The sequence below is a fragment of the Tursiops truncatus genome, chromosome 2 (genome assembly GCF_011762595.2).
Source record: "Tursiops truncatus isolate mTurTru1 chromosome 2, mTurTru1.mat.Y, whole genome shotgun sequence".
Taxonomy (NCBI): domain Eukaryota; kingdom Metazoa; phylum Chordata; class Mammalia; order Artiodactyla; family Delphinidae; genus Tursiops; species Tursiops truncatus.
In genome coordinates this window covers 116,119,759-116,137,122 of record NC_047035.1, presented here as the reverse complement: position 1 = coordinate 116,137,122, position 17,364 = coordinate 116,119,759, and the positions used below count along the sequence as shown (strand labels likewise).

General features: G+C 50.7%; 1 protein-coding gene across 3 annotated transcripts in view; it reads right to left on the bottom strand.

Moving 5' to 3' along the window:
- Nucleotides 1-17,364, bottom strand: part of C2H15orf39 (chromosome 2 C15orf39 homolog) — a 95,222-nt gene that overhangs the window by 33,180 nt on the left and 44,678 nt on the right. The window contains exons 1-3 of one of the 3 annotated variants that reach the window (XM_073801259.1): nucleotides 10,801-11,061; nucleotides 4,907-5,028; nucleotides 493-2,022 (exon numbers count right to left, since the gene is read on the bottom strand). The gene's annotated coding sequence lies outside the window, so the exon portion shown is untranslated. Of the gene's footprint in view, nucleotides 1-492; nucleotides 5,029-10,800; nucleotides 11,062-17,364 lie in introns of those variants that run through there. The other 2 variants (XM_073801262.1, XM_073801260.1) reach the window with 2 other exon arrangements.

Below are 17,364 nucleotides of genomic sequence, written 5' to 3'. Positions count from 1 at the left end.
TTTACACCCTCTCCTTGGATCCTCTAGACTGAGGATCAGGTAGATGAGAGATGAAGGCACTGAGACTCAGAGAAAGCAAGCAACTGGCCCAAAGGTCCACAGCAAGGCTGTGGCAGAGATGGGTGGAACACAGCCCAGAAGCCCTCCCTCTGCTGCCAGTGGCTTTTTTCTGTCGCATGACATTCCCTCTGCTAACCATGTAGACAGGTCACACCCGAGCTGGTCTCCTTCTTGGCAGCCCATGTCTTGTGATGGAGAACTGTCAGAGCTAGGAGAGAACTTACCAATCTGCTGTGAAGACAGGGAAACAGGCCAGAGGAGGCGGAGCCAGAAGTGGGACTCCCAGCGCCTGTGGCTTAGCCCCCGCTCATAGGCTTGAGCTCCGGGAGTATGACTAGGTTCAAATCCCAACTTCACCACTTATTCTCTGGGCCTTAGGCAGATTAACCTCAATTTTTGCATTTATAAAGTGGGACTAACAGCAGAACTCACCTCAAAAGGTTACTGGGGGGCTTCCCTGGTGGCGCAGTGGTTGGGAGTCCGCCTGCCGATGCAGGGGACGCGGATCCGTGACCCGGTCCGGGAACACCCCACGTGCCGCGGAGCGTCTGGGCCCGTGGCCCATGGCCGCTGGGCCTGCGCGTCTGGAGTCTGTGCTCTGCAGCGGGAGGGGCCGCAGCGGTGAGAGGCCCGCGCACCGCAAAAAAAAAAAAAGAAAGGTTACTGGGAGTGGGCTTCCCTGGTGGCGCAGTGGTTGAGAGTCCACCTGCCGATACAGGGTACGCGGGTTCGTGCCCCGGTCCGGGAAGATCCAACTTGCCGCAGAACCGCTAGGCCCGTGAGCCATGGCCGCTGAGCCTGCGCGTCCGGAGCCTGTGCTCTGCAACGGGAGAGGCCACAACAGTGAGAGGCCCGCGTACCGCAAAAAAGAAAAAAAGAAAAAAAAAGGTTACTGGGAGGAGGATTAAATTAGATAACACATATAAAGCTTTATAATAGGGCTGGCACACAGTACACACTCAATATATTTTTATTTTTAGTACTATTTTTATTATAATCACGGTGGGGAGGACAAACTTTTCCTCTGCCCACTTAGATTAAGTGACTGGGCACCTGTGAATTAAACTAACAAAAGACAGGTTAACATAAGAAAAGGTAAAAGTTCATTTACATACATACAAAGGAGCTCACAGAAAACGTGGCTCAAAGAAGCAGTTAGAATTTGGAGCTTATATACCATCTTATTTTGTTTCCCGACTTTATTGAGATATAATTGACATCACACTGTATAAGTTTAAGGTGTACAATGTGTTGATTTGATACACATACATTGAAAATGATTACCATGCAGCATTAGCTAACACCTCCATTACGTCACACAACTACCATTTCTTTTTTTGTGGTGAGAACATTTAAGATCTACTCTCCTAGCAACTTTTCAGTATGTAACACAGCATTATTAACTATAATCATCATGCTCTACAGTAGACTCCCCATAACTTATTCATCTTATACAGGGAAGTTTGTACCCTTTGACCATCATCTGCCCATTTCCTCCACCCTCCCAGGCCCTGGCACCACCACTCCACTCTGTTTCTATGAGTGCAACTTTTTTTTTTTGCGGTACGCGGGCCTCTCACCGCTGTGGCCTCTCCCATTGCGGAGCACAGGCTCCGGATGCACAGGCTCAGCGGCCATGGCTCACAGGCCCAGCCGCTCACAGGCCTAGCCGCTCCGCGGCATGTGGGATCCCCCCGGACCGGGGCACGAACCCGCGTCCCCTGCATCAGCAGGCGGACTCTCAACCGCTGCGCCACCAGGGAAGCCCGAGTGCAACTTTTTTAGATTCCACGCATAAGCGATATTGTATAGTATTTTTCTTTCGCCATCTCTTCCACTTAAGCATAATGTCCTCGAGGTCCATCCTTGCTGTCACAAATGGCAGGATTTTCTTCTGTCTCATAGCTGAATTATATTCCATGGTGTGTATACACATATACCACATCTTCTTCATCCATTCATCTGTTGATAGACACTTAGGTTATTTCCATGTCTTGGCTATTGTGACTAACACTGCAGTGAACATGGGGCTGCAGCTATCTCTTCAAAATCTCACTTTCATTTCCTTTGGATATATGCCAAGAAGTGGAATTGCTGGATCTTATGGTAGTTTTGTTTTTCATTTTGTGAGGAACCTCTAGACGGTTTTCCACCAATTTATATTCCCAAGAACAGTGTACAGGGGCTCCCTTTCCTCCACATCCTCACCAACACTTGTTATTTCTTGTCTTCTTTTTTTTTTTTGCGGTATGCGGGCCTCTCACTGTTGTGGCCTCTCCCGTTGCAGAGCACAGGTTCCGGACGCACAGGCTCACGGGCCCAGCCACTCCGCGGCATGTGGGATCTTCCCGGACCGGGGCACGAACCCGTGTCCCCTGCATCGGCAGGCGGACTCTCAACCACTGCGCCACCAGGGAAGCCCTATTTCTTGTCTTTTTGATGACAGCCCTTCTAACAACTGTGAGGTGATATCTCATTGTGATTTGGATTTGCATTTCCTTGAAGATCAGTGATGTCCAAGCACCTTCTCATGTACCTTTTGGCCATTTGTATGTCTTTTCTGGGAAAATGTCTATTCAGTTCTTCTGACCATTTTTAAATTGGACTGTTTGGTATTTTCCGTTTGCTTTGGGTTGTATGAGTTCTTTGTATATTTTGGATATTAACCCCTTATCAGATATTATATACCACCTTAATAGGGAAAGAGGAGAAAGGGCACTTATGGGAAAACAAACAGCTTTTAGGAAAGATAAGTGGGCCCTTAGGAGAATAGCTGGGAGATGTGAGAGGTGTTGTGATAAGGTCTGTTTAGGTGAATTCTTATCCGGGTCTCAGGTGACCGGAGTCTGTCTTCTCTGGTTGTGAAACTCCCAGGAGGGAATTTATGACATGTGAATTCTTTTGGGAGGCTCTGCTTTTAGGCAGATAAGGGGAAGTTCAGAGAAAGGCCTCCTCCTGCATCTGTTGATTCTCAGATATCTTCAGCTCAAAATAATCCTTAGGACACAGTGGTAGATTTTGTACCCCTCCACTCATTACAGGAGAGAGGGTGGGGAGGATGGGAGATGCGGGCCTAGGTTGGAGGGCACCTGTCGGTTTTCAGGACACCTTCCAGACTCTCGTCCCTGGCTGAGGACTGGGGCACTGGTGGCCTCTGCTCCTTATCAGAGCTTGCTCAGGGCTAAGCTGGAGCCATTCCATCCTCCGCCCCTCCCACCTGGGGCAATGGGGTGGCTGCAGGCTACACTAGGGAACTTCATCCACAGGTGAATAAAGCTGGGATGGGGGAGGGGGCACTACTGCTGGGCTGCAAAAGTCCCCAGGCCATCCCTCTACGAGGGATGTGGCTACTTGACAGGTTTAGCGAATATATGCTGGTTCTGCACCCCCTTCACATTTGGCTGTAGGTCGGATAGATATGCAGATTAGGCAGCCTGCCCCATGACGTCAAGGTCCCCCAGGGTAGAGAACTTGCCTGGTCCCCCCTCTGCAGAGCTGCACGAGCCAGCGGCGTACTGAGCACATTTGACTCATGGTGGACCGTTCTTTAACACTTCCCTCCTTTGCATTTATCAAACAAGAATATTACACCTCCTACTTGGCTCTAATTTCACAAATAAAACCTCCAAGCTGTCACACAGCGTGGCAGAATGGAAACAGAACCCTCAAGTTCTGTTTCTTTGCCTTTACAATCACTGTGCTGTCCTTGCTTATTGAGAATCCACTGTTTAAATGCAGGAATTTGTGCTGCAGGGACTGGAGATGGGGTGGCCCGGTGAGGAATGACAAATGAAACTGTGCTTGGAGCTTGGCCGGCCTGTGTGTAACAGGGAATTCTCTGAGTGAGCTTTCCTGTAGAACCCAACATTTATTCATGAATATGCAGTAAAAGTGGTAATTTGAAGCTTATTTATTATAAAAATTACAGTAATTGGAATAATTGTTTAGAATATCAACTAATAGAAGACTTTCAGAGGCGAGTATTTTGCCACTGACAGGGTTTAGGACTGCCAGCACATGGGAGAATAAAAGGCGGATAGACTTTATTCTGTTACTGTTTTAAAGTTCTCTGCATACATCCCGCTCCCCGCTTATTGCCTACACTTGGAGTATACAGCGTCCACCATCCTGACCTTTGCATATCAATAGCACAAGCTGTCTCCACCCTCACGACCACCCTCAGGCTCATCGCCTCTCACCCTTGAGCCAGAAGTTGGCTGGCCACATTGCTGGGATGTTACACCTCAAGGCCAAGATGGGTTCCTACTTTCTCTGGCCTCCAAGACCTCCCCATCCCCTACTCCACCCCAACCCAGTCCTGGCTGGACAGCCTCCTAGACCTCAGTTCACTTGAAACAAGCTCTTAGACATAATTCAAGTGGGCAAACTGAGGCTGCAGGAGGGAAAGAACCTCTCCCGGCGTGAAGCTGAGGGTCCCAGCCCCCTTAGTGACTGCTCAGCCCCAGCTCGGCTTCCCTGCAACAGTCAGGCAGGAGGAAGGTGAAGGGAGGCCCTGGGATGGGCTGGGGCACCGCAGGGTTGATTTGCATCTCATCTGAATAGGCCCCTGCATCTCACACCCAGAGCAGCCCCACTTATAGAATCCCAGGGCTCAGGAAGATCCCTTCTGGCCCCCACCACCTCCCCTGTGCAGTGTCACTGAACCCCATTCCCTATCGGTGCCCATCCATGACACAGCCTCGCCCTTCCTGTGCCTGGTTGTGAAGCAGTTCTCTCTGGGAGAGGTGAGCAGCACGGGAGGGGCAAGGTCTATTGGTTCAACCCCAGACGCTTCACCTGAGCAGCAAGCAGGTCTGGGCCTTGAGAAGGAAAACCCATCACTCACCTGGGTCCAAGAGGCACTAGAGGGAGGTAAGGCCCAGCCCTGAAGAGCCTGAGGGGACTGTGGTGCTTTGGTCTGATGCTGGGCAGAGATGACCTTTGGACGCCAGTCCTGCTTTCACCTGGCTGTGAGAATGAGTTGAGTCAGGTGACAGGAGCTGGGACAGAAACAGAGCTGGGGGAGGAAGCTAAGGGCCAACTACTGATGCCCACAGGAGAAGCCCATCCTGAGAATGGGATATTCAGGCAATGCCCAACCCTCCAGTCCCCAGCCTTTGCTCAGACAGCCTGGCTGGAAGATATCCTTCCTGGCCATGCTCCCAGAGAAGAGTCTCATCCCATCACCCGGGGCCCCTCTGGGGGCCCTTCTGGAAGCCATCACAGCCCTGCTGATGCCCACTGTCTACTTGTACTCCTCCAGTGACAGAAAGCTTACTAGTTCCCCGAAATCGTGATCATGGCCCCTAGGGCCCTAGTGAAACTGCGCAGGTCCCTATGGGGCTCCTGGGCACGGAAGCCTTTCAGACAGTTGCTAATCAGGGAAGGAAGGGGATGCAGAGACAAGGGAGGAGCAGCAAAGAAACAATAGTGTAGCCTTGGGGCAGGGTCCTGGTTCCACCTCAAGGGATACACATAACAACATCTTTGAGCTCTTTACAGAGTTAAAACCCCCAACAAATGGAAGATGTTAGCATTCTTCATTCCAGAAGGGCTCATCAAGGGACTACCTGAGGCCAGATTAAAGGAGTACAGGCCCTACACACACCCTAATCCTTATTAGCAATCCCTCCCTTGAGCCATTGCTATAAAACTCCTCACCAAATCCTCCCAGATTGGGACACACGGTTTTTGAGGGCACAGAGCCCGCTGTGTCCCCCTTTGCCTGGCAAAGCAATAAAGCTATTCTTTTCTACGTCACCCAAAACTCATCTCCGAGATTCGATTCAGCACCGGTGCACAGAGGTCAAGTTTTCGGCATCACTAGCTCTGTTGGGAAAAGTTTCTTCTTTTTGAGCTGGAACTTCTCTCCCTGGAACTCACGCCATTGGCTGGCCTGGCCCCAGACACTGCTGTAGGGGCGGAAAACTTTTCCCTTTTTCCCTTCTAGGCTCTTTGGCTGGATTAATAATTAAATTGACATAGGACAGATTAATAGGAGAAAAACAAATTTCATACATGTGGGAGCCCCATAAAAATATGAGACTCCCAAGGGCAGTCAGGAGTAATTGAGGCTTACATACCATCCTGAGCTAAGGAGAAGGGGGTAGGGGTCGGGGATAAGTCTTCCTGATGTGAAAAGTTATCCTTCCTGGTACAGGCCCCTCTAAATTCTTTTAGGCAGTTAGGGAGGAAGTAAAAAGCTCTTCCTGAGCCCTCCAGGAGCCCACTGTCTTCAGTTCAAAATAATCCACGTGCGAAATTGACACCTCCTGGGGTGGCATATTCTGCTTCCCCTCACTGTCAAACCTGCCAGTGGTGTGGGGTGTGCCCCACAAGTTCTGATTTACGATCAGTTCCCTCCAGCCTCCCCACGCCACCACTTCTAGTCCAGTCTCGAAGTCTGTTCTGTTTTTTATCACCTCATACTCTCTGGGGGGCATAAGTCACTAGAGGGTTGCAAGCCAAGGCTAGAGGCCTGCCCATCAGAGGTCTCATAAGTGTCAGGACCTCCTGGGCTCCCCAGCCCTGGGGGAGGTGGGAGGAGAAATATGGGAGCGGGGAGTTTGGAATCACTTCACACTTGGGGAGGTGAGGCTCAGAACCATTAGTCAACTCCTTCTTGTCTTTGCTTTCACCTTTCCCAAAAGGAAGTGAGGAAATACCTCCTGAAAACAATGGCCTGCCTGCCACCTGCCAGGGTTGTGTTTGTCCAGTGAGCTCAGGCCTCTCAGACACGCAGGGAATGCAGAAGACCCAGCCTGGAATAATCCAGGAGCACCTCCACACACACACACACACACACACACACACACACACACACACACACACACACACACACACACACACACACACACACACACCCAGCCCTGGCTCGGCACCTCGCCACACACGGGAGGGCGCTCACCCTGCACTTAATTTACCCCCCATTCTGCCCACGTGGGCTTGTGGACCACCGCCACCCAACTGCTAGAAGAGGCCAGTGAGCCGGGGCACGCTCTCCTCCAGGTAGACTTAAGGAAACACTTTTTTTTTTTTTGGCCACGCCACACGGCTTGCAGGATTTTAGTTCCCCAACCAGGGATTGAACCTGGGCCACAGCAGTGAAAGCGCCAAGTCCTACCCACTGGACCACCACGGAATTTCCAAGAAAACACTTCCTGAGGCCGCAAACAGTGATTCAGGCACTATGGGCTTCCAGGCTCTGGATGAGCTTTGAAAGCAGGATGGATGCCCAAGGGGTCAGGCAGGATAAAGCTCTCTGCAGAGTGAGGAACAGGCAGGGCCGAGAGAGGGGGAAGGTCGCCCAGTGCCTGAGCAGGTACTGAGGCCTAAGCATGGAGATGGGGGCACACGCCCACACCCACTGACAATGCACGCCACCCCCAGGTCCTCCACAACACAAGCAGATCTTTTACTGCCTTGTCTCTCCTGGTCTCACAACAGTCCTCCTTCACAGCTAATTCCTATCAGAGACCTGGAGACCTGGAGTTTAAACCTCATGCTTCAGCCCGGCCTTCCCCAGAGCCTTTCAGACCTCTCTGGGAAGGGCCAGGTAATCCCCAGGATAGGCTGTGCAGGGGTCAAGTTCAGCTCAGGGTTCTGGGTTTCACATCAGCATTTAGTCCCAATCACTGGCCTGCTTGGTTGCCTCTGAGGGCATGTCACTCCAAGATTCCTTCAATGTGGTTTCAGTTCCTGGGGTGGGTGGGTGGGGCGTCCCCTCTGATTCTTGATCCTGACATTGATCTCACAGTCCCACCTATCTCAGACCCCTTCTTATCTCTTCTAGCTTCCCCTCCAAGAGGGGTCAGGGGCCAGGGAAGGGGGTGCCTAGGTCAGCTCAAGGACAGACTCAGAATTAACAGCTTTTAGGGCATATTTGATAAGATTTGATTTCAGACTCCAGGGGCCTGAACACTCCCAGCAGGGGCTCCAGTAAGGCAAGTGAGGCATCTAGGGGGCAAAAGTTTAGGAGGCTCTCACCCTCAGCGTCCTGAAAGTGCAGAGTCAGCACGGAAGAGTGAGTGTCTCTTCAAAACAGTCTCTGACATAAATTGTACCAATCTTTTCTTAGGTCAGTCTCCCAGGCAATAGAAATAAAAACAAAAATAAACAAATGGGACCTAATCAAACTTACAAGCTTTTGCACAGCAAAGGAAGCCATTAAAAAAGTGAAAAGACAACCTACGGAACAGGAGAAAATATTTGCAAATGATGCAACCGACAAGGGCTTAATCTCCAAAATATACAAACAGCTCATACAACTCAACAACAACAAAAACAAACAGCCCAATCGAAAAATGGGCAGAAGACCTTAATAGACATTTCTCCAAAGAAGACATACAGATGGCCAGTAGGCACATGAAAAGATGCTCAACATCACTAATTATTAGAGAAATGCAAATCAAAACTACAATGAGGTACCACCTCACACCAGTCAGAATGGCCATCATTAAAACGTCTACAAATAACAGCTGCTGGAGAGGGTGTGGAGAAAAGGGAACCCTCCTACACTGTTGGTGGGGATGTAAGTTGGTACAGCCACTATGGAAAACAGTATGGAGGTTCCTCAGAAAACTAAAAATACAACTACCATGTTATCCAGCAATCCCACTCCTGGGCATATACCTGGACGAAACTATAATTCAAAAAGATACGTGCATCCCTATGTGCATAGCAGCACTATTTACAATAGCCAGGACATGGAAACAACCTAAAGTTCCATCTGCAGATGAATGGATAAAGAAGATGTGGTACATATATACAATGCAATACTACTCAGCCATAAAAAAGAATGAAATAATGCCATTTGCAGCAACATGGATGCAACTAGAGATTATCATACTAAGTGAAGTAAGTCAGAAAGAGAAAGACTAATACCATATGTTATTACTTATATGTGGAATCTCAAATCTAAAATATGGCACAAATGAACCTATCTACAAAACAGAAGCAGATTCACAGACATAGAGAACAGACTTGTGGTTGCCAAGGGGGAGGGGAGAGGGAGGGATGGACTGGGAGTTTGGGGTTACTAGATACAAACAATCACATTTAGAATGGATAAACAGCAAGGTCCTACTGTATAGCATAGGGAACTATAGCCAATCTCCTGGGATAAACCATAATGGAAAAGAATATAAAAAAAAAAAGTATGTCTATGTGTATATAACTGAGTCACTTTGCTGTACAGCAGAAACTAGCACAACATTGTAAATCAACTACACCTCAATTAAAAAAAAAGGAGGGGAATTCCCTGGCGGTCCAGTGGTTAGGGCTAGGTGTTTCCACTGCCGGGGGCCAGTTTCTATTACTGGTTGGGGAACTAAGACCTGGCAAGGCGTGTGGTGTGGTGCCCACCTCCCCCCCCGAAAAAGAGTATCTCTTTATTTTATTATTATTATTTTTGGTGTAGGCACTTTGCTGGCCTTACTTTAGCCCCAGATTAACATCAGGGGAGAAGAATTGAGGAAGCTGGTCCTTCTGCAGGCAGGCAGGCATGAAGGAACAGAGCTCCTTGCAGCCAGAACCCAGGAGTTCCAGGCTGGCTCCAAAAGGAGAGAGGAGCCACCACGCAAACACAGGCAAAATGTTATGCAAATCAGCCTTTTGGATGTTTGCATGGGGGTGAGGGTGGGAGGCTGAAGAAAGGAGCACCAGTAGGCAGTCTGCAGGGAGGGCACCTGGGTGGGTGCTGCACCCATTGCACAAGGGGAGGTCCAAAATCACTTCAAACTCCCAACCAGACTAGGACTTAGTAAAGCACAACTTATTGAGATAGTTGGTTGCCACTTTAGGTCTATTCCAGTGAATGAAAAAGACACCTTAATGTATTTCATTTACTCAGTGAAGGGGAGGTGCAGAGACAGGTGTTTGTGGGGAGAAGAAGAATGGGGCAAAGCAGACAGGGGACACAGAATCTTCTCAGAGGCTGATTCTGCTTATCGTACCAGCCACTCAGAGTGCCCCAACCAGACCTCCTTCAGGCCATCCCAGGCCCCTCTTCCAAGAAGCTCACAGAAGCTCTCCTCCTGGGGGTCCTGCCTTGGGCTCACCCTGTAACCAAGCAGGACCCTCTGTGGCCTTCCCAGGACAGACACCCTCCCCCATATCCTCTGCTGTAGCTCCTCTCTGAAGTACCCAGATAATAGTATCTCATGCATATTTCCTGAGATTTTCAGATGCTAAAATCCACCGCCAAATGGAAGAAATTAACTACTTGATGATCCTGAGCATGGTGCCCCCAGACCTACTGGTGCCTAAGGACTGATAATGTTAACCACTCTGTTACCTCAACATCAACCAGAGAATTGTTCATGAGCTGATCACATACCCCGGCACGCCCCTCCCTCTCCTGGTCTTTAAAAATGCTTTGCTGAAATCCTCCGGGAGTTCAGGGGTTTTCTGAGCACAAGCCACCCATTCTCCTTGCAAGGCTCTGTAATAAATCTTTTTCTGCTTCAAACTCTGACATTTTGATTTGGTTTGTTTGGCCTCTGTGTGTCGGGCACACGAACTTGCGTTTGGTAACAACCCCATCAGCGGTTTAGCCAGAGGGATACTGGGGGACAGGACTGGGAGAAGATGGAAAGGAGAAGCTGTGTTGTCCTCTTCATTTCCCTGACACGAAGTGCTGGCGAGTAATGTGAGCATGACTGGGGAAGGCATTCTAGTCCCCTGAACGTCACTTCCATTGGGAAGCCCTCCTTGACTTACCCTCCCCACCCTCCTCAGTACCTCCTGGGCCAGGAAGAGGGGTCTGGCTGAGTGAGACTTGGGAGATCCAGAGTTGTTTTGCTGATTGCTCTTAGGTGTCCTGCCTTCTCCGTCAGACCATGTCACTCCAATCAGATGTGATGTCATCTCCCCATCCATCAGTGTCCCTTTCAGAGCAGCCCTGGGAGAGCTGGGCTGTGTCTGCCCGTGGATCTCCCTTAGGCTGAGCCCGGCTCCCCCACTTGTGGGGTCCCACAGAGGATCTTGTGAAGATACCCCATACACACACTCTCTCTCCCCAGTTCTCAAGACATCACTGGGGAAAGAAGAGGACAGGATTATGGAGAAGTGGCCCAGAGGCCCAGAAACCGCCGGTCACACTGGGACACGTGTTCTAAGTGCAAGTCTCCCCCGGCCACCCCATATGTATATGAAACAATGAAGCTGTATTTATTACTTGCAAAAAGAAAAAAAGAAAACTGTACTTGCTATGAAAGCACAAAATCTCTGCAACGCAAGAGCTGATCTTACACAGGGTATGGAAAGCATTCTGTTCAGCAACTGGCTGACTTTCAGAAGCCAGACTGTTTGCAGACTGGCTGACTTTCAACCTTAAAGTTTAGGAATTGGTTGCCTTTCAGAAGCGGTAGCGCTGGGGAATAAGGCTGTTGCTGATTGGCTGGCTCTCAGAAGCGTGGTCACTGGAATGAGACCACCACTGATTGGTTGGCTCTCAGCGTACTGCCGTAAGGCTGTCAATGGTTCTGCCAGGTTTAAAATGGATCTGTTCGTGGCTTAGGGCTTGGCCCCAGAAGTCTTTTCTTTTCTTGAATTTAGAGAATAGAAACGTTTTATTTTCACCTCTCCCACACTCCTGACTTCTTCCCTCTCTGACCAGCCAAGCACTGATCATCTGTGCCCCAACTTTGTCCAGAAGTTAGTCTGCCCAGGCCTGGCCATTCATTCCTTCAACACCTCTTTCTCGGGTGCCCACAATGGGGACCAGAGCTCTAGAAAGCAGACCAGATCCCTTCCCTCCTGGGGCTGGATACACCCTCCTGAGCCCAGAACTGGGCACCCAGAGGGTGTTTAAATATTTGTTGAGGGGAGGCATGGTCAGTTCTACCTCCCAGGCCTCCAGGGCAGGCAGAGGAGACCTTGTGGCTCCGGGTCTGGCTTCCACTAGGGTCCAATCAGATGGGGCCTAGAGCAGCTGGGTGAGAACTCAGCTAAGGGAGGAGAGAGAGGCCCTGGGGAAGTTGGGGAAGTTCAGCGCACAGCACAGTGCTGCCTGTTGCATGCTCAGATAACCACTGGCTTGGGCCTAGGTCCCAGAGCAAGGAGAGGGCTGCCTTTAAAGACAGCAAAAGCCCAGGAGGTGCGTCTGTGGAACCTCTGTCCAGTGCAGAGAGCCAGGTGGGGACCAATGGCTTGTTTCCCCCATATTATTTATAGACTCTGCTTTGTTCCAAAGAAGATTGGAACCTAAGCATTAAAAAGATTGGAATCTGTCCGTCTTCCTCACTAGACATCCCCTGCGTGAGTGGTTGAATGAATGAATGAACGAATGAATGAAAGGCTGTAAGGGGATTGCATGGTGGATGTGGCAGAACTGGTATAAGCCATACCCTTCGGTTTTTTTGCTCCTGTATAATCTAGCCTCAGCACTTGCCACTCCCCTTGTTCACAGCTTACTGGTTCCTCATATCTGGGACCTGGTTTGAGTCCCTTATGGCCCAGCAGGGGTCTTAGTCCTCTTTGGGTGGTATTTGGGTCCTCACTCTCACTCTACTCCACCCAGCACTGGAGAGTTGAGGGTGTTCTGACGGTCTGGATTAGTTGGCTTTAACTCTTCTAGAAAATGGTGAGTACCTTTGGGAAAAAACAAAATACATTAATTTGGGTCCTAGGGCAGAAAAACAAGTTTATGTTTGGCTTTGGTCTGGGTTGGTTTTGGCCTTTGGCCACTGGTCAGGAGAGCAAGAGGGCAGGGAAGATTGTCTTGGCCCCAAAGCAGGAGAAGTGGGTCAAAGCCCAGCTCTAGCCAGAATCACATAAGGAACTGGGCCAAGCCTTCCCCTGGACTATTTATGTTAACACACATTTACTGAGTACCTGCCATGTACTAAGTATGGTGTGGGACTCACATAGACTCTGCCCCAGCCCTCAGGGGGTTCAGAGTCTAGTGGGGAGACAGATAAGTGAGTAGGGCTTTCAGCGTAGAGTGATCGGGGAGTGAGCAGAGGGACTGTCTGAGTGCAGTGGAGGCCCCAGATTCAGCTTAGGGTGAGAGATGACATCAGAAAGATGTTATGGAAGCAGGACTGGCTACATAACCTGTATGGCCCCATGCAAAATGCAAACGCAAGGCCCTTTGCTCAGATTTTGAGATGGCGATGGCAGAGCATTAAACCAAGCACTGGGCCCTTCTCAGCACAGGGCCTGTGTGACCGCACACATCCTACACCCACAGTGCAGGCCTTACTTAGAGGAGGAGACACCTGGGCTGTGTCTGAAGCATGAGTGTGAGTGTGAGGGAGGGGATGGGGGTGCATCGCAGGCAAGGGTGCTATGCAGGCCATGAAACAGCCCTGTGTGTACAAGGACCTGGCAGCTCTGTGGAATTCCCAGAGCCTTGTTTCCTCAGATCTGGGTCTTAATACCTATCCAGGAGCTGATGCAACCCAGACAAGGTTTTCCCAGGCCTCAGGGATTATATGAGGCTGCCAGCATCCTTTCTTGTCAGAGGATAGGGCTGGGAGTGGGGGGACACCATCATTTTAATCTGACATTATTGGGCGGTGTTTTTTGTTTGTTTTTTGGCTACGCTGCATGGCTTGCAGGATCCTAGTTCCCCGACCAGGGATTGAACCCGGGCCCTCTTGGCAGTGAGAGCGCAGAGTCCTAACCACTGGACCACCAGGGAATCCCCCTCATCCTGTCTTAAGAAATAGAAGTTACTTTTTGTAATGTATTTGGCAAATAAATAAACATACAAAAGTGAAGTGAGAAGCCTACATTGGTTTTCCTAAAAAAACTAAAAGTGGCTGCTCTGTGAACTCCCCAAATCTAGGCTCCATGGGGCTTGCCCTCTTGATGTCATATGTCCCTGGAGAAGCCACAAGTGACACACAGCCAGCCTTGCTGAGCACGCAGCTGGACAAGGGGCAGACAAGTTCCAGGAGTTGGGATTCAGGAAGGACCGGCGGGAAGGCTCCTGCCCCGCCAGTTCTCTAGTCTCTGCAGGGTAAGGCACCAGCTCAGGCCAGGAGCTGCTGAGAGGGCAGCCTTGAAAGCCAGCAGGGAGATAACAGGAGACGGAGAAACCAAAGCCTCCCCCGATAACCCACCAGGAAGCCAACACAGAACAAAACAGAGAGATAAGGGGCAGACTGCCTTTCTCAAGGCCAAACGGTTTTAAAAGACACTCCTTGGGGTGGACATCGGGTTTAAAGACTGGGCTGATAAAGAGGTCCTTTGGTGGGGAGCTAAAGAGATAAATGAGTCTCCACCAGCTGGTTTGGTGACCTCCAACAGGACTGGGCTCCTGGATGGACGGCAGCTGGACGCCTCCAGCACTCTGAGTTCCGGCCTCATCCCCCACGGTCAAGGCTGGGTTCTCCTATTTCAGGCTCCTCGGGCCTCCCGTTTTAGTCTAAAGTGGGTACAGTTTTGTTTGGTTTTTAAACAAAGGTAGGTAGACTGTATGTCTGAGAAATGCTCAATCAAGTGTCTTGGAGCCAAGGAGGGCCTTGGGGGCCATGTGGTATGACAAAGGCCACCATGTGACCTTGGCTGCTACTGGTGTGCCTGTGCCCTGTGGCTGACTTTCTGTGAGCCTCTGTGTTCTTGTGGGCAACGAAGACAATGAGCCCAGTGGGGCAGGGCTGGGGGAGGAACAAGAGACAGTAGATATAAAGTACTCCGCCAGTACTGCCCCTGCCTGGGCGCTGGGCTTTAGAAGCCCTCACTCTGGTCCTGCCCTCCCTGCTCCACTGGGACCAGGAGTAGAAGCCACACTCCATTCTAGACTACACTCTGGGTCCCCTGCCTACAAGGCCCCCAGCCCACTTTCCAGACCTGAACTGGTTTCTGCCCACCTTATCTTCCCGAGAGCTGGCCAATGGTGCTGTTGTGCAAGAGGACACAGGGAGAGTGTAGAGAGTTTGAACAGACGTTCTGGGGGTGCCAACACACATGAGTCCTAGGCTACTCATGGTGCAGGATGGAGCCTATGATAGAATATGTTCCAGTCACTACTGTATTTCCAACCACCCCAAAACTTAGTGGTGTGAAACAGGAACAACCATTTTATCGTTATCTCTTACGGTTCTGGAGTTTGACCGGACTCAGGATGGACTGTTCTCTTTTCGGGTCTCTTACGTGGTGGCAGTCAGATGCTGGCTGTGGGCACTGCACCTCCACCTATGCTGCTGTGCGCCTGGACTTCCTTGCGGCATAGCAGCTGGGGTCTAAGAACAAGAGTCCTGAAAAGGATCAGGCAGAAGCTGTATCACCTTTCGTGATTTCTATAACTTTGGGTTATAGAAATCATATAGCATCGTTTCTGCTGCAGTCATAAGGCTGCCCAAATGAGAGGGCAGGGCACACAGGCTCCACGTCTTAATGGGACATGTGTCAAAGTACATTGTAAGAAGGTACTTGGATATATTGTGGTGGCCATCTCTGAAATATGCAACATGCCCCCAAAGAGAAGGGAAGCCAGCCACGGGTAGGAGCCTCTGTATGTTCTCTTGCCCCAGGCCTGCAAGTGATACAGGCGGTGGCAGTCTTTTGTCACCCAGGTTCCTCTGATCTAGGTGTCCACACCTGTGGGAAGCCATTCTGTTTAAACCAGAAGGTGTCCAGCCAGGACCCCATAGCCAGTCTCCCTGACCTTGTGAGTCCAACAGCAGCAGCTAGGGTACAGGCCTCAGAGGGGAGGAATGATTAAATTAGTCCCAAGAGTTCTTTCTGGCACGAGACTCACCAGGAAATCCCACCCTTTCCCCTCCAGGAGCAGAGGGAGGGAGAATCTGCTACCTGGCCATGAGGTCTCCTATCCCGATGGAGAGCCCAAAGCCCTAAGTTCTAGGCCTCAGTCACTCTGATCTCAGACAACTCACTTGCCTTCCAGCCTCTCTCTCTCCTCCCCTGTGAATCGGAATGGCGGGCTGGGCTGGCCCTAAAGCCTCTGCCCACTCCTCCACACCCAGCAAGAGTGACCACCTGCTCACACAAGTCCCAGCTCTCCCGTTACCTCCTTAGGAGAACACATCACCCCTTCCAGAATATACCCATCCCTGGCTCCACGGGGGCAAACCTGCTCTGATTTTGATCACAGCTCTTTTCCAGATCAGTGCCCAACAACAGGAGATGTTTGCTGCGTCTGACTTCACACAGCCCCTCCTAGGGACTGGCCCATGGCTGGGGCCGCCTCATCCAAATCTCTCCCTCTGTGGTCTTCTTCTCAGAGAGGAGCCCTGGGCTGGAGGAGAGGGCAGATTTGCACCATCCAATCGGGTGGTGCAGCAGCAAGCATTTTCAGTTTCTAGGACATGCAGCCCAGCAGGAGGGAAAGGCATCTTCAGCTTAATAAGGTGGGGGCTGTACTCTCAGCAGGGAAAAGGGTCAAGGTCAGGTTAATGAGGAAAATCAGGGCCTCATGCAAGCTAGAGGGTGCATCCCCCACTCTGTGATCTTCAGGAGGAAGAAGTCCAGCAGGGAGGAGAGTTTGCTCTCAGGTCCTTAAAGGGAGAAAATGCAAGCAGCTGGGGCTGGTGGAGAGCAATGGGCTGAGAGGGAGGACCCATCACCACCCCCAACCTCAGAGCAGAGCCCGCCTGCCAGGGAAATCATACACACCCAGGGGGCCGTCTGGGAGGTAGAGCTGGGTTTCAGTGCTCTGTGGGGAGCGGTGGTCAGTCTTATGGGGGGAGAGTTTGCAGAGACACCAGTCCTGGAAGGTTAGAGAGAGGACTGATGGGAATGTGGGGAGAAGAGGTGGCTTAAGAAAGGAGGTTGTGGGCTTCCCTGGTGGTGCAGTGGATAAGAATCCACCTGCCAATGCAGGGGATGCAGGTTCGATCCCTGGTCTGGGAAGATACCACATGCTAAGGAGTAACTAAGCCTGTGTGCCACAACTACTGAGCCTGTGCTCTAGAGCCCACAAGCCACAACTACTGAGCCTGTGTGCCACAACTACTGAAGCCTGCAGGCCTAGAGCCTGTGCTCCACAAGAGAAGCCACCGCAATGAGAAGCCCGTGCACCGCAACGAAAAGTAGCCCCCGCTCGCCAAAACTAGAGAAAGCCTGCACATAGCGATGAAGACCCAACACAGCCAAAAATAAATAAATAAAAGGAGGTTGTGACCAAGCTGAAATGGAGAGCCCCCCCAACCCTTTACAGGAAGAGACGTGCCCTTACCCCTAGTATCCATCCCAGCCCACGGTTTGCCTCTGTCCCCTGTGTCTGGGCAGTTTGGGAACTGAAAGTATTCATTTCAGTAAGCTGTTTAAGCTTCCCATGGAGGCGGCAAGGACTAACAAAGACAGAGGTGACATTGTTTATAAAAAGGGGTTTAC